The sequence below is a fragment of the Canis aureus genome, chromosome 19 (genome assembly GCF_053574225.1).
Source record: "Canis aureus isolate CA01 chromosome 19, VMU_Caureus_v.1.0, whole genome shotgun sequence".
Classification (NCBI taxonomy): Eukaryota; Metazoa; Chordata; class Mammalia; order Carnivora; family Canidae; genus Canis; species Canis aureus.
The window spans coordinates 51460210-51483888 of NC_135629.1; the positions used below are offsets into that span (position 1 = coordinate 51460210).

Genomic DNA, 23679 nt, shown 5'->3' on the forward strand with positions numbered 1-23679 from the left:
AGTCTCTCTTCTTTTCTTCTTTTTTTAAAAGATTTTATTTATTTATTCATGAGAGATAGAGAGAGAGAGAGGGGCACAGGCACAGGCAGAGAGAGAAGCAGGCTCCATGCAGAGAGCCTGATGCAGGACTTGATCCTGGGTCTCCAGGATCAGGCCCTGGGCTGAACCCGGCGCTAAACTGCTGAGCCACCCAGGCCGCCCTTCTTTTTTTTCTTTTTAAGGCTGGTCAACCCCCACATGGATGTTATGGTCTACTACTGCCGGGTCTGTTGAGGTACCTGCTGCATGTTCTACACTGACAACAACACATAACCTGTGGAGAGGGTGGGAGAGAAGTCCCCCACAATAGGAGTGCACAAAATGCAAGAATGGCCAGGGAGGCATGGCATCTATACAGTTTCACTTGTGACAGTCCCTCCCAGCCACCTCAAATACTGACTGAGAGCCAACTCTGCTCAGCAGAGTACCAGGTATTGGGCATCCAGGGGCCAACCAAGCCCTTGCCTGGCGCAACTGACAACTGAGTGACAGAGGCAAGCACAAAGTAAACATGACATGATTACATTGGGGTGAGGGGGTTTGCTATGAACTTGTATTATGAACAAATAAGCAGGGTTAACAATCAGGCTGACAAGAATCACTCTTTCAGTCGTAGTGGCCAGGGATGGTCTCAGGGAGGGGACATCTAAGCAGAGACCTAAAGTGGAATGGAATCAGTGGCTACTGATAGACAGAGGGACCAGCAAGAGCAAGAACAAAGGCCCTGAGATGGGACTGTGCTGGATCAGAGCAGGAGAGGGGGATGTGGCAGCAGATGAAGTCAGAGATGGGTGGAGAGGGCAGATCACAGGCCTTGAGGGCAGCTGTGAGGAGGTAGGAGTCTACTCTAGGTACAAGGGGAAACCGCTGGAATGTTCTGGGCAGGGTGGTGACATGGTCTGATGATGGTTTTAGAAGATTCCTCTGGACACACTGATGAATAGATGTTAAGGTTAAAAGAATGAAAGGAGTAGGGATGCCTGGGTGGCTTGGTCAGTTTAGCGTCTGCCTTTGGCTCAGGTCGTGATCCTGGGGTCCTGGGTTGGAGCCTCAAATCAGCTCCCTGGTTGGCAGGGAGCCTGCTTCTCTCTCTCACCCCTGCTTATGCTCGCTCTCACTATATGCGTCACTATCTTATACATCTCTCTCTCAAAAAAAAAAAAAAAAAATCAAACAAACAAGAATGAAAGAAGTCAATGATGACCAAGGTAACCAATAGGGCCTCGGCTAGCATAAAATGTTTGAAATATATATAAAAGGTGTCCCTGGGCAGCCCGGGTGGCTCAGTGGTTTAGCGCCGCCTTCAGGCCAGGGTGCGAACCTGGAGACCTGGGATGGAGTCCCACATCAGCCTCCCTGCATGGAGCCTGCTTCTCCCTCTGCTTGTTTCTCTGTGCCTGCCTGCTTCTCTCTCTCTCTCTCTCTCTCTCTCACATAAATAAATATATAAAATCTTTTAAAAAATAAAAATAAAAATAAAGAAAAGGTGTCCCTTACTTAGGGCTGACCAGCCCTGGAGCCAGGTTTGGCAAAACCAAGCCAGGCTGGATTTTAGCTCCAACTTGCATCCCTTGGTTCAGTACTGGCAACTGGAGGTGCGAACTGGGGAGACTATGGGAGGAACAAGGGGTTTTCTGCAGAGAGAGGTTAAGTCAATGGTCCAACATCACACAGGGAATCCTGCCTCAAGTCTGTCTGACTCCAAGGCCTGAGTAACTGATTTAGGCTGAGGATCAAAAGGCAGAGGCCAGCCTGAAATGGTGCAAAGTACAGGCAAAGGGAAGCACTCTGACAGGCAGGGGTATCCAGGGTGTGTTCCCAAGAGGCAGACATGGGTGTTCAGAACAGCAGACCAGGCTGTGATCAAAGACACAAATGGCAGTCGTCAGGGCCTGATGCAGCTCCCAGGGCACGACAAGTGGACCCCTGTGCTTCAGTGTAACCATTAAGACAGCGCAATCATCCATTGTTCCACTGTACTGGGACTTATGGTCCAAGTCAGGGTGGCACACATCAAACCCCTTTCCCTCTGTAACAGGTGAGACAGCAACTGCCATGCAGCCACCTGCTTCCTGAGCCAGTGGGGCATGACTTACTTGTGAAAAGAGAACTTAAACCATCCCAAGGAGCTATTTTAAAGCTCACTGCCGCTAAATACAGGGTCCATCCTCCTTTTATCTCACACAGGGCTGGTGAACTTCACATTGAGCAAAATCCAGACTGTTCGCAGTAACAAGTACCCACATGCAAAAATGAAGACATGCCCCCTCTATAACAAAGAAACAGTCCCAAAGGGAAGCATGCTGGAGATAAGTTTAGTCGCAAAGGCTTTGAAGAGGCCTGGGCTGGTTTATGCCCTGCTAACAGTTCTCCGTTTTCTAAAGAAAACCCCTTCTCTAAGGGAATTGAGAGGGAAATGGATGCATCCCTTCCATTCTCTCTGCCCTATGAAATCCAACTGCCCAGCAAACCCAGCTACATCTGGCACTATCCTCAAGGGCCTTTCCTTTACTATAGATGATTTGAGGCCAAATTTCTCATGCCCATCAAATCCATGTCCTGAAAAATTAGTGTCATCAGCATGTAGTTAACCAAAAACTCCAATCATATTAATGAGCCTTACACTTCTTAGGGATGATCTCCATAAGGCTTACAGCAATGGCAGCTGCGTTTAGCTTCAGACTCGATTCTGAACTGTCCCCCCTCAGACATTTCCCCCCCAATAATCCAGTAGCAGTTACTTCCCTTTTACAGTAGCTTTTGCACATCCTTTTAATTTTTTAAGTATTTATTTTTAAAAATTTTAATTGTTTTGGGGGTGGAGAGAGAGAGAAAAAAAAAAAATCTCAGGCAGACTCCCTGATGAACAAAGAGCCCCATGCTCGATCTCACAACCCTGAGATCATAACCTGACCTGAAACCAAGATCCAGACACTTAACTGACTGAGCCACCTAGATGAGTAATTTTTTTAAAAATTAATTCTCTGTTCCAATCAATGTTACAAGTTATTAGGAAATATGCGAGATGAGAAACAAACATTTGATGTTTTCCAAAACCCATACCACCAAACACACTTCCTTCTTTCCAGTGCATTATGGTGAAATTGCAAGCTTACAATCTTTAAGTTACAAAAAGCAAAATAGAAGAGTTGATTCCTTTGCTACCACTTTGAAAACATACAGAACTATTACAGCAAGACAAAGATATATTCTGTATCTCAACCTGCCAGGATGTTGTAGGAATCCTAATAAATGATACCAGCTACCAACTGTTCTGCACTGTGTGCTAGGTGCTGTCCTACGCACTTTACAGATGTCATTGTTGTTTAGACCTTGCAATAATCCTTGCAGGGTACTATTAGTGCCCCCCTTTGCAACTAAGGAGATGGATATGATTAAATGAGAACAGGGCGCTTGTCTGCCTGTTTCTGACTGAATTCTCAGGCCCCGTCAGAGCCTGGCTCATGGTAGGCTCTCAATGCCCACTTGTCCGAATGAGGGAATGTAAGGTTGGGCCATTTCTTGCACAACTCTGGGGGGTACCATTCATGTTGTGTTCTGTCTATGGTCAATATGAATGGGTCCCTCTGTGCCATAGCAGCCTTAATGACTGAGGCCAAAACTAGCTGACACATCTGAGGATTCACTAAATGCCAGGAACTGTCACCTCCATTTCTCTAAGGCACCAAGAAGAAAAGTGGCAAGGCCAGGAGTCGAACCCAGAAGGCTGAATAGAGCCTAAATGTCAGTTTCTTCACCAGCAGAATGTTGTTCTTACCCAACACACCTAATCTCTCCTACATTCCATAAACAGCTAAGACAGGGGGCTAGTCTAGGGCTACCTCCCAGTGTTTTGAGGGTCCATAAGGAATGACAAAGGTATGTGGCACATGGAGGAGCATTTAATATTGTTATAATTACGTATGAATTGATTTTAAAGACATTAAAGTACATATAACCAGCACATCAAATCTGAGCTTCCTGGGATATAGAATGACTCCAAATTATTTTTTTCATTTTTTAAATAGTTGACTTACAAATATATACACACGTACGTATAAAGAACATTAACTCCAATAAATCAAGTGCTTGCTATATGTCAGGCACTGCAGTGTGTTAAACAGCTTCTCATGCTATGTTTTTAACCCTAACAACAACTGTTTGAGGTAGCATAGCTATCATGCCTGTTTCACAAGTGGGGGTACCTAATGGTCAATGCCTTGCTTAAGGTCAAGCTAGGATTTAGAAGGCTGGGTGTGAATCCAGGAGGTCTGATCCCAGAATTAGCAGTCCTCACCACCACCCTTACCAATCACCACCCAATTCCCTCGTTCCCAGGAGACAATGGCCTAGAAAGTTAAAAAACCAACAAGAACAAGTAACATTCATTGCTTACAACCCAAACCCAGTCCTATACCAAGCATTTCACACATACGCTCACTCCATACCCCCAGAGATTCTTCTCACTCATTCCACAAATGTTCCCTAAGGACCTACTATGGGCCAGACATCTTGGGTATACTCCAGGACACCAAGCAGACACGATCCCTGCTTTGATGGCCCTCAGAGAAGATCGGGTATGTAATTCCAAACTGGGGTAACTGCTACACAGGAAAGGATCAAGGTGACATGCGAGTGTAGCAGTGGGAAGCAATGACTGCTCCAGGTGGTCAAAATGCAAGCCTGAACATCCTCCCTGATTCTGAGAAAAGGCCCCCTCTTCCAAGCAACTTCCCTGATCTCTGGCTCCCATCGCTCCTCTGTGCATTCACTGTGTTCCTCTCTCAGGAAGGGTAATGAGGATTACATGATGGGCCATGGGGAATTCTTCCCACATTTACCATCTGTTCCCCTACCAAACTGGAGAGGCTCCTCAGAGCATCCAACCACCAACCATCAAACACCCAGGAAGGACTCAACAAATACTTGCTCCATAATGAAGGAGGAGATTGGGCCTGACAGCAACAATGGTACTTCCCACTTGCCAGGAACCATTTTACAGGTTTTCACCAACTCCATTTGTGGCATTATCCCCATTTCACAAACGAAAAAACTGAAGTTCAGAGAGATTAAGCTATTTATCTAAGGTCACACAGCTAAGCGACGGACAGCGCAGGGAATCAAACTCCAATTGGATCTGTCAATTCAAACTGAAAACTTGTTCCAAATTCCCAGGAAGTGACTCTTGCGCTTATTCCCTAGTTTCCCCAAGGATTCACTGGGGGGAAAAAATCAAGACTGGTGTCTTCAAGACCAGCACAAAACACTCTCCTAAAGGCCCACATTTTAAATAAAAGCTTTAAAATCTAGAAAACCAAATGAAGACGAAAGGACGCAAAACAAAAACAATGCTTTCAACAGCAAACAGTTCTACCCGTCCTCCCCCACTAGCTCTAGACTCCCCACTTCAGGGCAAACATTTTGAAGTCACCACTTGCAAGGGATTGGGGGAGTTATTTACTTTTCTTCGAAAATCCAGAATTTGTGATTTTTTTAAAAATAAAATTTTAGATCGGCTAACCCAAATCGGCTGCTTATGCTCGTTTCCAGGCGACACTAGACTCATTTGGGGTTTTTCCTACTAAGCCCCGACCGCAGCCTCCCCAAAAAGACAACATTCGGGTCAAACCCGTTACAGCGTAGCCAGAAAAGCCCCGACGCCCTGCTATTGTTGCTGCCGCCACGGACACTACGACCGGGTGCCCGGCCCCCGGCCCGCAGAGGAGGCGGAGAGCTTTGTCCGGCGACCCCGGCGAGAGCGCGCGCGCGGCCTCCACGCGGCCCGGGCCCCCACCCCACGGCCCGCGGATGCTGTAGCCGCCGCGGCCTCGCTACACTGTGGCCTTGCCCGCGCGCGCAGTGCCGGCCAGGCTTCTTGACCCTCGGGCGCCGCCGTACCCCAGCCCCGCTCTGGGCGCCGGCGGCCCCCTCCCCCCTCGGCGCCCCGGCTCCATTCAAACCGTCCTCCCAAGCCCCGCGCCGCGCTCCCCCCGCGGCCCGCGTTCCTTACCGAGAGTGGCCGGCGCCGTCGCCTTCCCGGCACCGCCCCCGCCCCTCCGCGCGGGGCCGGGGGCAGAGTGGGCGTCTCGCCTCTCCTCACGAAACAAAGAAGCCGCCGCCGCCACCACCGCCGAGTGAGGGTAAGTCTCGCGCGCGCGCCCGCCCGCCTCGGCCGCCCCCCCACGCCGCCCGCGCCCCCGCTGCGCGCGCACTCGCCAGCTCCCCTCCCCCCACACTCGGCTTCTCTCGCTTCCGCCGCCCGCCCGGCCTCGTGCGCGCGCCCGTCCGCCCTTCCGCTCCCAGTGCGCGTGCGCGTCCGCTCGGAGCCTCGGGGAGGTGGGCGGGACCAGAGAGAGCGGGCGCTCCTGCTGTACCACCCGTCCGTCCGGGACGGTCTTGCTCATGCGCACTGGGGTCTTCGTCCTCACGCTGCGTCCCGACGCTGCCGGGCATGCGCAGAGCGAGCGCCACTGCGGCGGTGGTGGTAGTGGTGGTTCCCGCGGCTGTGGCGGGATGTTGGGGGATGGGACGGAATGGTTGCGGGGTCTGCGGGAAAGGGTTGGCCTGGGGGGATTGAGACTCAAAAGTGAAGACCCGAGGCCGTGCGTAAGGGCGGGAGGCGGGCAGGCTGGACTGGGGCTGAGGCTAGCCGGCCCCTGGGCCAAGGGCGGGTCTGGGAGCTTTTATTTATTTGTGGCCGGGGGATGGCAGGGTCCGTTGGGCAAGACGTGGTGGGCTTCAGTCGTGGCCGCCTTTTCTTTAGAACTTCTCCAGCACTATTAGTCTGGCTATTTTTTGATCTGCTGCTGAGTCCCAGACGCAAGTGCTATGGCACCACGTAGACGAAGCAACCATGTCAACCGTTGAGCTCTCCCCGGAAGGCAACCAAGAGGCAAGAGAAATAAGTAACATAGATTGTGTTGAGGTGGAAACGTGGACATTTTAAATGAGGCAGCCAGAGAAGGCGTCACTGGGAAGATGTTTGGGACAAAACATGAAAGCAGTGAGGGACAGAGCTTTTGATCGGAGTATGCAGGCCCTGAGCCTTTAGGCCGCATCTCTGGTTTGAAAGTACCTCCAGTGCCACATCCTTTAGTCCTGCAAGTGGACAAGCGCTCCCCTAATCACAGCTCACAGCCTGTGACTGTCCCTATTCCTGCTTCTCGGGCCTGCTCTTCCTCATTTTCAGGTCTCAGCTGACAAACCACCTCATATCTCTCATCCTTTGGATCGCTGCTTCCTTTTCCTTCACATTTCTTGGGTGCCCTGTTCATTGTCTATCTTCTTCCTCTCAATTATGGCAAAGTTGTTTTTTAGTCGCGGTGCACCGGGGTGGCTCAGTGGTTGAGCGACTGCCTTTGGCTCAGGTTGTGATCCCCCCAGGGTCTGGGATGGAGTCCCACATCGGACTTCCCGCAAGGAGCCTGCTTTTCCCTCTGCTTATGTGTCTGCCTCTCTATATGTCTCTCATGAATAAATAAGAATCTTGTTAAAAATATAATAATAATATAATAAATACAATTTAGGGGCACCTGGGTGGCTCAGTGGTTGACCGTCTTGGCTCAGGTCATGATTTCTGGGTCCTGGGATCGAGTCCTGCAACAGGCTTCTCCCTCTGCCTGTGTCTCTGCCTCTGTGTCTCTCATGAATAAATAATAAAATCTTAAAAAAAAAAATCCTGTTGGGATTTTAGAAAAATAAAATGTTTTAGTTGCTAGTGAATACCCAGTATCTACATCTATATAAAGGATGCATCATTGTAGTGCTCTCCTCCACCACATCATGATACTTTCATTTTTTTATTGAAAGAAAAATAGATTGGCTGCCGATTTTGTGTGTATCATAGCTGCATCAACTCGTTGCTTCTTTCTGAGCCACTTGCAGTATAGGGTAGACAGATCTCATGTTGGAGTCAGAAAAGACCTGGATTTAAAACTTGACTCCATTGTCAGCTGGGTGATGCCAGGAAAATTTACTGTACTCGTCTGCACTTTCCTTTTCTTCACCTGTGCACTGGAAACAATAATGACACTCACCTCCACAGATTGGTTATGAGGAATCTGTGAAAGCAGGCCACCCGGAAGTTCTCTGAACCTTAGCCCATAATATTGAGTAACACACAATGGGTAAGTGGAATCTAAACCTCAGTAGCTCTCCCTCAAGTGGTATTTCTTTCTTCTTTTTTTTTTTTTAATGCAGAGTAACACTTTATTTTTAAAGATTTTATTTTATTTATTCATGAGAGATGAGAGACACAGGCAGAGGGAGAAGCAGGCTCCATGCAGGGACCCCGACGTGGGACTTGATCCCCGGACTCCAGCATCATGCCCTGGGCCAAAGGCAGGTGCTAAACCGCTGAGCCACCCAGGGATCCCCGCTCAGATGGTATTTCTAAAGCATCCTCAACATGCTAAACACTGAGCTGGTGCCTGGCCTCCATTGGTGCACTGAACAGTGTTCCTGCTCATAGTTTGGACAGTGCATGAGCTCAGTTTACTGTCTCACATGTTGATTAGCTAATGCATGATAGGAAAACGTAAGTGCAATGGAAGAAAAGCCCAGGATGCAATGAGATCATAACATAGGGCACTCCTGGTGTTGAAGAATCCCCTAGATCTTTCAGAGGAAGAGGCACTTATGCCAAGTCCCAAAGGATGAGCAAGAGCAGGGAGGAGGAGGGCCCTAGGTAGAGGAAACATGATGTGCCAAGACCCTGAAGAAAAGAAGGTGGGAAAGAAAGGCCCATTTGCCTAGGTGGGGGGTGGGGGGTGGGATGTCAGCAATAGCTAAATAGGACAAGGAAGGCCATGTGGGCTGTGGTGACAATCTAGATTTTCCTGAAGTGAGGTGGAAGCAACTGAAAGCCTTTAATCAGGAGAATCCCATAGCTGCTCATGCTGCAGGGTGGAGACTGGGCAGAAGGAGGACAGGAAATGATGAGTCCATTTAGGCCATTACCATGGCCCAGGGTGGCAAAGTTGGTGGCCTGCACTAAAGTGGAGGAAGTTGAAGGTAGAGTGGATAGAAATTGAAGGACTAGACCTGAGAGCTGAGCGTGTGAACAGCTTTCTCTGCAGGTGAGACAATGGGAACATGGGAATGGTGGCAAGGGAGGAGCAAGAGTCCTGCTTTAAGGACAAGGTGTCTATCGGGAACAGTTTTATAGACCAGTGCTTCATGGCTGTATGTGGGAATCCCGGTTTCAGTAAAACTGATTGATGCCTTTAGCACTTAGGTCTATGATACATTTTAAGTTAATTTTTTCATATGGTATAAGATAAGGTTGAAGTTCATTGTTTTCCATAGGGATACTTAGCTATTCAGCACCAGTACTGAAGTGTCTGCTCCCACACTGAATTACCTTGGCACTTTTGTCAAAAATCAATTCACTGCTTAAGTGTGAGTTTGATTCTCAACTCCATATCCTGTTATTGGTTGATAGATCTACCCTTTGCTAAGACAAACTGTCTTGATAACTGTGGCTTTATAATAAGTCTTGAAATCAGATATTTCTCCTATGTTCTTTATGTATTTATTTTTAAAGATTTTATTTATTTATTCATGAGAGACACAGAGAGAGAGAGAGAGAGGCAGGCTCTATGCAGGGAGCCTGATGTGGGACTTGATCCCCAGGACTCCAGGATCACGCCCTGAGCCAAAAGCAGATGCTCAACTGCTGAGCCACCCAGGCATCCCTGTGTTCTTTTTTTAAACTTGTTTTGGGGCACCTGGGTGGCTCAGTGGTTGAGCATCTGCCTTTGGCTCAGGCCTCGATCCCAGCACCCTGGGATCCAGTCCAGCATCAGGCTCACCGCAGGAAACCTGCTTCTCCCTCTCCCTATGTCTCCGCCTCTCTCTGTGTGTCTCACAAATAAATAAATAAAATTGTTTAAAAAAAAAAAACTTGTTGTGGCTATTCTAAATCTTTTGCATTTCTGTGTAAATTTTATTTATTTTTTTATAAAGTTTTTCATGTTAGAAATGCAGTTTCCTTTTTTTTATTTTTAAGATTTTATTTATTTATTCATGAGAGACACAGAGAGAGAGAGAGGCAGGGACACAGTCAGAGGGAGAAGCAGGCTCCATGCAGGGATGTGGGACTCGATCCCGGGACTCCAGGATCACGCTCTGCGCCAAAGGCAGGCGCTAAACCGCTGAGCCACCCAGGGATCCCCTCTGTGTAAATTTTAGAATCAATTTATCAATTTCTACCAAAAAACTGCTGGGATTTTGATTGGGATCGCATTGAATCTGTAGACCAATTTGGGGAGACTTGTTATCTTAATATTAAATGTTCCAATCCATAAACATGGTGTATCTGTCTATTTAGGTCTTCTCTAATTTCTATTAAATTTACTCTTTTCAGGCCTTTCCTACCCAACTGAAATGACTCATTTCAAGGTCACAGGCACCTGCCTGTTGCTGAATGCAGGCGTCAGTTCTTTTCATTTTCCTTGACCTGTTGGCAACAGTTTACATGTTACCTCCTTAGAATATTCTATTCACTTGGCTTCCAGTGAACCACACACTCTGGGGTTTCTTCCCATCCCATCATCTACTCCTTCATAGGCTCCTTTATAGCTGCCTCTTCTTCACACCGATCTCTTAATAATGAACTACCTCAGGACTTGGTCCCTATCTATTCATTGCCTTAGCTTCCAGTCTTGCTGACCTTAAAAACCCATCTACATTCTAAGATACCTAACCCAAAGAAGTAGAAAACAGGTACATGAACAAACCCCTATAAACAAATGTTTATGGCTGTTTCACTATTAACAGAAGCTAAATGTTGGAAGCAGCCCAGTTATCCATCCATTAACAGATGAAAGATAAAGTGTGATGTACACATTCAAGTGACTATTCAGCCACAAAAAAGAATGAAGCCCTAAGATGTACTACGATGTGGATGGGCCTTGAAACCATACTAAGCAAAAGAAGTCAGACACATAAGGCCACATATTGTGAGTCTGTTTCAAATGCCCAGAATAGGCAAATACATAGACAGAAAGCAGATGGCCCAGGGGCTGGGGCAGGGGAGAGGGAGTAATTGCTTAATTGGTTCAGGGTTTTATTTGGAGATGATAAAAATATTTTGAAACTAGATATAGTTCTTACACAACATCAGGAATGTATTACGTACCACAAAGTATTCATTTTTAAATGTTTCAATTTTGTTATATGAATATCACCTTAAGTTTTTTTTTTTTAATTTATTTATTTATTCATGAGAGACAGAGAGAGAGAGAGGCAGAGACACAGGCAGAGGGAGAAGCAGGCTCCATGCAGGGAGCCCAACGTGGGACTTGATTCCGGGTCTCCAGAACCACGCCCTGGGTGGAAGGAGGCACTAAACCACTGAGCCACCGGGCTGCCCTCACCTTAAGTTTTTAAAAAATTATCACACTAATGGTTTCCAAATGTTTACTTATTGCCTACACCTTTCCCTTGAGCTCTAGAAAACTGCCTCCCAGACGCCATCATTGAATAGTTAATAGGAGTTAAATTTTCATATCCATCACATCCCTCTTTTGCTCAAAGTGGCTCCCATCTTGCTAAGAATAAAAGACAAAGACTCAAGAGAATGAGAAGACTAGCCACAGAGTAGAAGAAAATATTTGAAAAGACACATCCAATAGAAGATTGCTTATCCAAGGGCACCTGGCTAGCTCAGTCAGTAGAGCATGCCTTGATCCCATGGTTGTAAGTTTGAGGTTGAGCTGCACATTTGGTCTTAAGGTCTCAAGACTCCTACAATAAAATTAACAGCCCAACTAAAAAATGGACAAAGCTGAACAGACAACCTCACAAAAGATCTACAGATGGCAAATAAGCATATGAAAAGATGTTCAACTGCCATTAGGGAATTGCAATCAAAGCACCAATGACATACTAGCATATACCTATTAGAGTAAGGTAAATCCAACTTGAAAAACACCAAATGTTGGCAAGGATATGGAGCAAGAAGAACTTTCATTCTTTGCTGGAATGAATGGAAAATAGTACAGCCACTTTGGAAGATAAGTGTGGCAGTTTCTTGTAAAACTGAACACTTTTCAATATGACCTAGCATTTGTACACCTTGCGATAATCACTCAAAGGGGCTGAAAACTTATGTCCACATGAAAACCTGCATGGGAATGTTTATAACACATTATTCATAGTTGTCAAAACTTGGGAGCAAGCAAGAAGTCCTTCAGCAGGTGAATAGGTAAACTATGGTCCATCTACACAGTGGAGTAATAACGTTAAAAAGAGATGAGCTCAGTCTACGAAAGGACATGGAGGAACCTGAAATGCATATTACTGAAGTGAAAGCAGCCAGTTTGAAAAGCCCACATACTGTATGATTCCAACTCTGTGACATTCTGGAAAAAGAAAAACTGGAATCAGTAGAAAGGTCATTAGATCCCAGGGATTAGAGAGGAAGAAGGGATGAATAGGCGGAGCACAGAGGATTTTTATGGAGTGAAACTGCTTTGTATGATCCTATAGTGGTGGATACATATATTTATACATTACCCAAACCCATGGAACATGCAGCACCAAGAGTGGCCCCTAATGTAACTGTGGAGCTTGGGTGATAATGGTGTGCCCATTAGGTCCATCAGTGGATCAATGCACCGTGTCACATGCACCACTCTGGTGAGGGTGCTGGTAATGGGGGAGGCTATGCATGTGTGAGGGCAGAGGATGATAAGGGAACACTCTGTGCTCAATTTTGCTGGGAACATAAAACTGCTCTAAAAAGCAAAGTTTATTTTTAAAATATAAACCAAAAAAAGCCAAAGCCAGTCGTCACGGGGGCTACCAGCCCTTCGCTCCCTCCCCCACCGCTCATTCCACTCCACCATGGGCCTCCTTATTCACTATTCTTCAAGTCTGGCACATTCCTGCCCTGAAGCTTTGCCTGTATGCCCCTGACATCTGCCTGGCCCCCTCTCCCAGTGGCCCCTGTGATATTGCAGTTGCCCGCTCGTTCATTCCCGGGGTTTATTTTTCTCCATAGTCCTGATATTCTATGCTGGGACCTGAGTTTTGTGTCTGTCTCCATCACCCATATAGCCCCTGGGTTTCAAGATGCTTCCTGAGGCCTCAGTATTACACCCCCACCTCAGGTGCCAATAGGGAGAATGACCTTGGCCTAAAGTCACATTGTTAGGCTCCACTCTTCAGTTCATGTTTCCTTGGCCAAGTCACCTTCCTGATCAGCCTCTTCTCCCTTCCCAGATGGGAAGGATGGTGTGAGGTGTGTGGGAAGGGTGTGCTATGAATGCAAAGAGATGTATAAGAGACCAGGTGTTTGCAGCATCGCTCCCTGTGTGGCAAAAATAAAACTCCCAGTTGGCTTTAGTTACCTCAGAGGCCGAATGTTCATGTCTACATCTTTGCAAATCTGTCCCCTATTATTAGGTGGAAGTTTCCTACATTTTTCATATGCCTTGGAGGCTATGTTTGGGTTTTCCAGAGATACGGATTGTGTATATATAATATATATATAAGTTTATACATGTGTATATTTATATATTTTTTATATATGTACATCTATATTTGTTCTCTTGCTTTTGTTGTATACACATATAGGCATACCTCTTTTTATTGCACTTCGCAGATATTATATTTTTATATGTTTTTAAATTTGTTTAAGATTTTATTTATTTGAGTGAGAGAGCACAAGCTGGAGAGAGGGACAGAGGGAGAGGAAGAAGCAAACTCCCCACTGAGTAGGGAGCCCAAGGCGGGGCTCATGAGATCAGGACCTGAGCCAAAGGCAGACATTTAACTCACTAAGCGACCCAGGCGTCCCTGCATTTTTATAAATTAAAGGTTTGTGGTTGTGATGCCTGGGTCGCTCAGTGGTTGAGCATCTGCCTTTGGCTCGGGTCATGATTCTGGGGTCCTGGGATCGAGTCCTACATCAGGCTCCCCATGGAGAGCCTGATTCTCCCTCTGCCTAGCCTGTCTCTGTGTGTCTGTCATGAATAAATAAATAAAATAAATTTTAAAAAAGGTTTGTGGCAACCCTGCCCTGAGCAAGTCTATCAGTATCATTTTTCCAGTACCATTTGCTCACTTTCTGTCTCTAGGTCATATTTCAGTAATTCTCACAATATTTCAAACTTTTTCATTATTTTTATATTTGTTCTGTGATCAGTGATTATGGCTCACTGAAAGCTCAAATGATGATTAGCATTTTTTAGGAATAAAGTATTCATTAAGGTATGTAGGGGGGTTTTAGAAATAATACTATTACACACTTAATAGACTATAATATAGACTATACTATAGTATAAGTACTTATAGTATAACTATAGTATATAATACTCTTATGTGTACTAGGAAACAAAAAATCTATTTGATTCTTTTTACTGTGATATACACACTATCTTAGTGGTCTGGAACTGAACCCACAACATCTCTTAAGATATGCCTCTGTGTGTGTTTGTGTGTGTGTGTGTGTGTGTGTGTGTGTATGTATAAGAGAAGGGGGAAGAATTATTTTGAGGAATTGGCTCACATAATTGTAGGGGCTAGCAAGTCAAAATCTAATCTGTTATGCATGCATCACATTATCCATTTATCTGTTGATGGACATTTGGTTTGCTTTCACATTTTACCTTTTGTAAGTACTGCTATTATAAATGGGGGTGGGGCGCCTGGGTGGCTCTATCTGCTAAGCCTCTGCCTTCAGCTCAGGTCATGATCTCAGGGTCCTAGGATTGAGTTCCTCATCAGGCTCCCTGCTTAGTGGGGAGTCTGCTTCTCCCTCTCCCTCTACCTGAATGCTCTCTCTCTCTCTCAGTCAAGTAAATAAATAAAATCTTTTAAAAACAACAACAACAACAAAAAACCCCTGGGTGTGCAAATATTGTTTGAGTCCCCAGTGATAAACTTTTGCAAAACAAATGATAATATACATGTATACAGCTAGCTATACATATGTATGTGCTATGTATATGTATGTGCATATACATGCAATGTGTATATGGCCAACAAGTTGGAAATTCAGGGAGGAGTAGATATTGCAGTCAGAATCTACAAGGTGGGCAGCCCCGGTGGCTCAGCAGTTTAGTGCTGCATTCAGCCCAGGGTGTGATCCTGGAGACCTGGGATCGAGTCCCACGTCGGGCACCCTGAATGGAGCCTGCTTCTCCCTCTGCGTGTGTCTCTGTCTCTCTCTCTCTGTCTCTCATGAATAAATAAATAAAATCTTTAAAAAAAAAAAAGAATTCTACAAGGCAACAGGCTAGAAACTTGAGGGTTCCTATGCAACAGTCTTGAAGAAAACTTTTTTTAAAAGATCTATTTATTGGGGATCCCTGGGTGGCGCAGCGGTTTAGCACCTGCCTTTGGCCCAGGGCGCGATCCTGGAGACCTGGGATCGAATCCCACATCAGGCTCCCGGTGCATGGAGCCTGCTTCTCCCTCTGCCTGTGTCTCTGCCTCTCTCTCTCTCTGTGACTATCATAAATAAATAAAAATTTTAAAAAAAGATCTATTTATTTATTTTAGAGAGCGCACAAGCTGGGAGGGGCAGAGAGGGAGAGAGAATCTTTTCTTGATCTCCAGGATCACGTCCTGAGCCAAAGGCACATGCTCAACCGCTGAGCCACCCAGGCATTCCAGGGAGAGAGAATCTAAAGCAGACTCTCTGCTGAGCACAGAGCCCAACTCAGGGCTTGATATCACAACCCTGAGATTAGGACCTGAGCCAAAACGAAAAATTGGATACTTAACTGAGCCATCTAGGCACTCCAAGAATGTCTTCTTTTCTTGGAAACCTCAATCTTTGCTCTTTAGACCTTCAACTGTTGTATTGAGAGCCATCCACATTCTGTAGAATCATCCACTTCACTCAAGCCTGATGTAATGTTGATTGCATCTAAAATGATACCTCCACAGGGACACCTGTGTGGCTCAGTAGTTGAGCTTCTGCCTTTGGCTCAGGGCATGATCCCAGGGATTAGGTCCCATATTGGGCTTCACACAGGGAGCTTGCTTCTCCCTCTGCCTATGTCTCTGCCTCTATCTTAAAAAAATAAAAATAAAAATAAAAATAAAAATAAAAAAATAAAATGATACCTCCACAGCAACATCTAAGCTGGTATTCACCAAACAATGAGGTGCCATGGCCAAGCCAAGTTTAAACATAAAATTAACCATTGCAAAGAAAAATGGACATTCTTCTTTTGACTCAACATCAAGGACTTGAATTACAAAGGTTACCAAGTCCAGTATATGAAAATGTAAAATGCATCTTCTTCAGTTGGCACTGTAAAGTGAATAACTTTTCAGTAATCTCTTCAGACTTTCTTTGGAACATCAAATTGCTTATTTATTAACCAAATATGTATTTGTTCCTCACGCATGGCCTACTGTCCTGAAAAATAAGCCTCACAAGAAAGTAATTTCCCCAGATCAAGCAGTGAGGTATACAAACCCAGGGCAATAGATTTTTTTTTTAGCAGGCAGCTCTGGTTTTAACTTAGCAGATAAGAGCGTGGCATGTTATGCTTGCACTAAACTATGCCACTTCCAGTGGATACCTAACTACCCACATTTGTTGTAATTTTATTGGCGCTTTATTCTAGCTATAGTATGTTTTATTTTAGATCGGCTTTCGGCTTTATTAAACTTTTTTTGAGTTGTTGTGCTTTGGGCTTCCATCAAAAGTAATCCATTCTAGGGGCAGCCCCGGTGGCTCAGGGGTTTAGCACCGCCTTCAACCCAGGGCATGATCCTGGAGACCCAGGATCAACTCCCACGTCAGGCTCCCTTCATGGAGCCTGCTTCTCCCTCTGCCTGTGTCTCTGCCTCTCTCTGTGTGTGTCTCTCATGAATAAATAAATAAAATCTTTAAAAAAAAGTAATCCATTCTATATTTGTATACATGACATATGTATTAGTATATATATATATATATATATGGTTTTATATGTATATATATACATATATAACATAAAATATAGGTTTGAAATATTTAGACATTTCACCACAGAGGATATTCAGATGGCAAAAACATGAAAAGACATTTGTTAGTATCATTAGCCATTAAGGAAATGTAAATTAAAACCACAATGAGAAATCACTACCACCTATCATAATGGCTAAAATGAGAATTAATAACACCAAATGCTACTGAGGATGTGGAAAAACTAAAATACATCGGAAAACATGTGGACCTTATTGTGGGTGGGGATATAAAATGGTACAGCCCTCTGGAAAACAATTTGGCAGTTTCAGAAGAAACTAAACAGATACCTATCACATGATCCAGCAATTGCACTCCTGGCATTTATCCTAAAGAAATGAAAACATGTTCACACAGAAACCTGTGCATGAATGTCCAAAGTCACTTTATATGTAATAGACAAAAACTGGAATCAGCCCAAGTGTCCTTCACACAGCTGAATGATTAAAAAGATCATGGTCCATCCATACTATAGAATACTACTCAGCAATAGAAGGAAGTGAACTATTGATTCATGTAACAACCCAAATGAATGAATCTCTAGGGAGTCATGCTGAGTACCTATAAAAAAAAAAAAAACCAATTTCAAAAGGTTACAAAATGTCTGATTCCACTTATATAACATTTTTGAAATGGTAACATTTTTTCCAGATGGAGACAGAATAACAGTTGGAGGAGGGAGGGGGTTGCTTATGAAAGGGCAGCACTAGGGAAAAGTAGTGGTGTTGGAACTGTTTGTAATCTTGACTGAGGTAGTGGATATGGAAACACACAGGCATAAAATTGTATGGAACTTGGGGCACCCCAATGGCTCAGTTGGTTAAGCATCTGCTGTCAGCTCAGGTCATGATCTGAGTCCCAGGATTGAGCCTCAAGTTGGGCTTCCTGCTCCATGGGGAGTCTGCTTCTCCCTATGCCCCTCACCCACTCATGCTCACTCTCTCTCTCTCTCTTTCAAATAAATAAATAAAATCTTTTTTAAAAATTGTGTGGAACTTAATATACACAAACAAATGGGTACAAGTAACCTGAGAAAATTTGAATAAGATGAATGAATTCTATCAATGTCAATATTCTGGCTGATATATCTTAATAAAGCTGTGGGGAAAAAAAAAACATAGCAGGAAAAAATTTATCTATAAATCTTGGTTGTGATATTATGCCATCATTTTGTAAAAGACTACCACTGGGGACTCAAACAGATATTTGCACACCCATGTTCATAGCAGCATTACTTACAACAGAGAAGATGTGGAAACAACCCAAGTGTCCTTACAGATGAATAGATAATGTGATGAATGCACACAATAAAATATTATTCAGCCTATAAGAAGGAAGGAAGTTCTGACACCTGCTACAATGCAGATGAACCCTGAGGACATTAAGCTGACTGGAATAAACCAGACATAAAAGGACAAGTATTGTAGGATTCCACTTAGATGGGGTACCAAGACTTAGCAAGTTAATAGATCCACAAAGTAGACAGCAGTTACCAGGAACTGGGGGAGGGGGAGAGGAAGTTGGTGTTTAATGGGGACAGAGTTTCAGCTTGGGAAGATGAAGAAGTTGCGGAGAGGAGCGCCTGGGTGAGTCTGATGGTTACGTGTCCACATTTGACTCGGGTCCTGATCTCTAGGTCCTGGGATCAAGCCACACATCAGGCTCTCGACTCAGTGGGGAGCCTGCTTCTCCCTCTCCCTCTGTGCTCTCTGTCTTTTTCAAATGAATAAATAAAATCTTAAAAAAAAGTTGCAGAGATGGATAGTGCTGATGTTTGCACATGTCATTGTTGATGTACTTAATGCTAATAAATTGTATGCTTTAAAATGGCAAATTTTATGTCACATGTGTTTTACCACAAAAACAGAGTAGGAGTGCCTGACTGGCCCAGTTGGTAGAGCTTACAACTCTTGATCTTAGAGTCATGAGTTGAAGCCCCACTTTGAGCATAGAGCTTACTACTTAAGTAAAATAATAATAATAATAATAATAATAATAATAATAATAATAATAAAAGCAGTTACCATTGGAGGGAACTGAGAAAGTGAGGAATCTCTCTGTATTATTTCTTACAACTGCATAAAAATTAACAATGATCTCAATAAAATTTTCCATTAAAAAAGAAGGAGCACCTGCGTGGCTCAGTTGTTTTAGTATCTGCCTTCAGCTCAGGTCATGATCCTGGGGTCCTGAGATCAAGCCCTGCATCAGGCTCCCTGCTTAATGGGGAGCCTGCTTTTTCCTTTCCCTCTGCTGCTCCTGGGCTTGTGCTCTCTCATTCACTCTCTCATAAATAAATAAAATCTAAAAAAATAAAAAAAACTTAAAGATATACAATGGGCAAAAGATAGTCTTTTCAATAAATAGTGTTGGGAAAACAGGACAGCTACATACAAAAAGAATGAAACTGGACCACTTCCTTATACCATACACAAAAATAAACTCAAAATGTATCAAAGACCTAAATGTGAGACCTGAAACCAGAAAACTCCTAAACACATAGACCATAAGCTCTTAGATATCAGCCTTACCAACATTTTTCTAAATATGTCTTAAGTAGGGCGTCGCGGGTGGCTCAGCAGTTTAGCGCCGCCTTCAACCCAGGGCATGATCCTGGAGACCCAGGTTCGAGTCCCACGTCAGGCTCCCTGCATGGAGTCTGCTTCTCCCTCTGCCTGTGTCTCTGCCTCTCTCTCTTTCAGTGTCTCATGAATAAATAAATAAACTCTTTTAAAAAATGTCTTAAGTAAAGGAAACAAAAGCAAAAATAAACTATTGGGATTACACCAAAATAAAATGCTTTTGCACAGTGAAGGAAACCATCAACCAATGAAAAGGTGACCTACTGAGTGAGAGAATATATTTGCAAATGACATCCAATAAGGAGTTGATATCCAAAATATGTAAAGAACTTATACGATTTAACATCAGCAAAACAGATGCTCCTATTAAAAATGGACAGAAGACCAGAATAGACGTTTTCCTGAAGAAGACATACAGATGGCCGATGGACACCTAAAAAGATGTTCAACATCACTCATCATCAGGGAAATGCAAATTTATACCTGTCAGAATGGCTGGGGTCAAAAAGACAATAAATAAGTGTTTAGGACATGGGGGAAAGGGAACCCTTGTGCACTGTTAGGAATGCAAACTAGTGCAACCACTGTGGAAAACAGTATGGAGGTTCCTCAAAAAAATTTTAAATAAAATTTACCATGTAATCCAGTAATTCCACTACTAGGTATTTACACAAAGAAAATGAAAAAATATATATAAAAAAGAAAATGAAAATATAAACTCAAAAAGTTATCTACACTTCTATGGTTATTATAGCTTTATTTACAACAGCCAAGACATGGAAGCAACCAAGTGTTCATCAATAGATGAATGTATAAAGAAGATGTGGGGGCAGCCCTGGTGGCTTAGCAGTTTAGCGCCGCCTTTGGCCCAGGGTGTGATTCTGGAGACCCGGGATCGAGTCCCGCATCGGGCTCCCTGCATGGAGCCTGCTTCTCCCTCTGCCTGTGTCTCTGCCTCTCTCTCTGTGTCTCTCATGAATAAATAAAGTCTTAAAAAAAAAAAAAGATGTGGCATATATGCACATATGCATATATAAATATTAGCCATAAAAAAGAATGATACCTTGCCAAAATGACAAGGATGGACCTAAGGGTATTATGCTAAGTGAACTAAGAAAAAGAGAAATACTATTTGATTTCATGCATACATGGAATTTAAAAAACAACCATAAATACAGAAGACAAATTGGTGGTTGTCATAGGAAGAGTGTTGACAGAATGGATGAAATAGGTGAAGGGGATTAAGGGGTACAAACTTATGGGGGCCTGGCTAGTTCAGTTGGTCCAGTGTGTGACTCTTGATCTTGGAGTTGTTTGTGAGTTCAGTATCCCCAATGGGCATAGATTTTACTTTTTAAAAAAAGAGGTACAAACTTCTAGTTACAAAATAAATAAGTCACAGAGATAAAAAGTACAATAATATTGTGATGATGTTGTATGGTGATAGTAACTACACTTATTGTGGTAAACATTGAATAGAATTGTTGAATTATAATGTATATAATTGTCAAATCGCTATCTTGTACACCTAATATCCACTAATATAACATTGTATGTCAACTATATTTCTTTTTTTAAAAATATTTTATTTATTTATTTATTTATTTATTTATTTATTTATTTATTTATTCATGACAGACGCAAAGAGAGAGAGAGAGGCAGAGACACAAGCAGAGGGAGAAGCAAGCTCCATGCAGGGAGCCCAATGTGGGACTCGATCCTGGGTCTCCAGGATCACACCCTGGGCCGAAGGCAGCGCTAAACTGCTGGGCCACCGGGGCTGCCCTCTCAACTATATTTCAATTAAAAATCTTAAATCAATGTGCAGATAATTAATTCATCCAGGGCAGTATTGTCTGCTTTGGCTACGATATAAGCATTTTGTTTCTACTGCAATGTAAGTAGCCTTCAAAGATTTTTTTTTTAGCATATATATAGACCTTACAGATCTTTGGAATGAAAATTCTAATAAACATAATACTATGAGATAAAATGATGCAAGGCTGCTAATCACTTACTTGCATTTTCTTGGATGTTTTAAGATTTATCCAATGAAGCCAGCAAAGTACTGAAGACATCATTACAAGGAAAACTTGGGCGGACTGGCTTTCCATATTCATGTGGGCATGTTCAGAATCTCTACTGCTCTTGTGAGTGAGTGTGTGTGTGTGTGTGTGTGTGAAATCACACTTCTTGTGGCCCTTCTGGGTTTTCACCCCTGAAGAATCAGCGGAAGCAGTGATGGGATCTGGTCAGTACACCAATCACTGAAGCTTGGAACACTTGAACCTCTGGTTGTCATTCTCCCTCAAGGTCTGTAGGAACAACGCACAGCATTCTGCAGTCTGCAGAACTCACTACCCAGCTTTTGTACCACAAGCTCTGTAGGGTGTCTGCTTATTTAACTTCACCTGGCTGTTGGCACTTATATGAATTTGAGCAAATGAATACACAAGTAGGTCCATCTGCTTATCAGGGATCTCATAAGATATGTTGGGTCCCTTCTTTGTTATAACCACCTCAATTTCTAGAAGAAAATTAAAAAGGAAAGAGGGGTGCTTGGGTGGCTTAGGTTAAACATCCAACTCTTGATTTCAGCTCAGGTCATGATCTTAGAGTCTTGAGATCAAGCCTTGTGTCAGGCTCTGCGCTAGGCATGGAGCCTGCTTGAGATTATCTCTCCCTCTCTGCCCCTTACCCCCTCAAAAATATTAAAATTTTTAAAAAAGGGAAAGAGGTTCTCCCCTCTGGCAGCTACAATGTCTTGCTACATTGGGTAGCAAGACAATTCAACAAAAACAACTTAATTCATTACTTGATTTATTCATATGTATTGTGCAACTCCTCTGCCCTGACAGAGGTTATTTCCTAGAGAAATCAGCAAAGAGCATTAGCCTATGCAGTGCTTCCCACCTTCGTCTAGTAGTCACACTGGCAAGGGACCTTGTTCAAAACACAAGCCTGGAGAATCTCCTGGAGTTCTGAGACCCTCTCAGGTGGAGCTTTGGAATTTATTTTTTATAAAAAGTACCGAATGTTAATCTTACCACCTGGAAAATCTGTGAACAGCTGAAGAAGCAGTGATTTCAGTGGGGCAAATCCACAGACTCCCCAGCTTACCCTGCCTGCTTGCCAAATCTCAGAGAAAGGCAGGTACTTCCAACAAGAAATCCCCTACTATTGTGACCATGTGATTAAAATTACCATCTTTTTAAAAAAAAACTCCAGATTTAAGTGTGCGCTAGAATTCACATTTTTAGTGTGCCTATAGAATCCCCTGGAGAGGGAAGCCTGGGTGTCTCAGCAGTTGAGCCTTTGGCTCAGGGCGTGATCCTGGAGTCCTGAGATCGAGTCCCACATCGGGCTTCGTGCATGGAGCCTGCTTCTCCCTCTGCCTGTGTCTCTGCCTCTCTCTCTCTCTCTCTCTGTATCTCTCATGAATGAATAAATAAATAAATAAGTAAAATCTTATAAAAATAATAGAATCCCCTGGAGGGCCTACTAACACACAGATGGCTGGGCCACACCCACAGAGCATCCGATTCAGCAAATCTGGTGCAAGCCTTGAGACCCTGCATTGCCAACAAGCTCCCAGTGATGCTGTCACTGCTGCCACAGGGAACCACTGGGTTCCATGATGAAATCCTCTCTACAACCACATGAGATTCAGGCTGTGATCCTCCCAGTGTCCTTTCCCAGGCAAGGCAACTGAGCCCAACGGTTAAGAAACTTGTCCTGGATCACACATCACGGAGAAGGGGGTAGAGAGCAGCAGGCCATCTCAAGCTCAGCTTTCTTTGGTCTAGTGACTGAGAGGAGCAGCAGTCCAGAGATCTACCCTTTTTCAGGCTGCGTGCACATATTACCTGTTTAAATAAGTCCTGAATACCACAGAATGAGGCCCCAGCTTCTTGGCATGGCCCACTAGGCCCTGCTCCCTCCTCTACCTGCCGTTATCTTCAGTTCTTCCTCCACCTGCTTCAAAACAGCAGCTGTGCACACCTGTGGGTCCCCTTTTATTCTTTTCTGGTCTTCAGGCATATACACATGATTTCTCAGTGTGAATGCTCTCAGACTCTGCCTCCCCAC

At 44.0% G+C, this 23679-nt stretch overlaps 1 protein-coding gene and 1 long non-coding RNA gene across 3 annotated transcripts in view; one reads left to right on the forward strand and one right to left on the reverse strand.

Annotated features, from left to right (window-relative positions):
- The window catches only part of SMARCA4 (SWI/SNF related BAF chromatin remodeling complex subunit ATPase 4), a 93180-nt gene extending 86966 nt beyond the window's left edge, over positions 1-6214 (reverse strand). The window contains exon 1 of the mRNA XM_077859922.1: positions 6050-6214. The gene's annotated coding sequence lies outside the window, so the exon portion shown is untranslated. The remainder of the gene's footprint in view (positions 1-6049) is intronic.
- The window catches only part of LOC144290563 (uncharacterized), a 51689-nt gene continuing 33847 nt past the window's right edge, over positions 5838-23679 (forward strand). Inside the window, exon 1 of one of the 2 annotated variants that reach the window (XR_013358152.1) lies at positions 5838-6179. This is a non-coding gene — a long non-coding RNA (uncharacterized LOC144290563). The remainder of the gene's footprint in view (positions 6180-23679) is intronic. The other variant, XR_013358153.1, reaches the window with a different exon arrangement.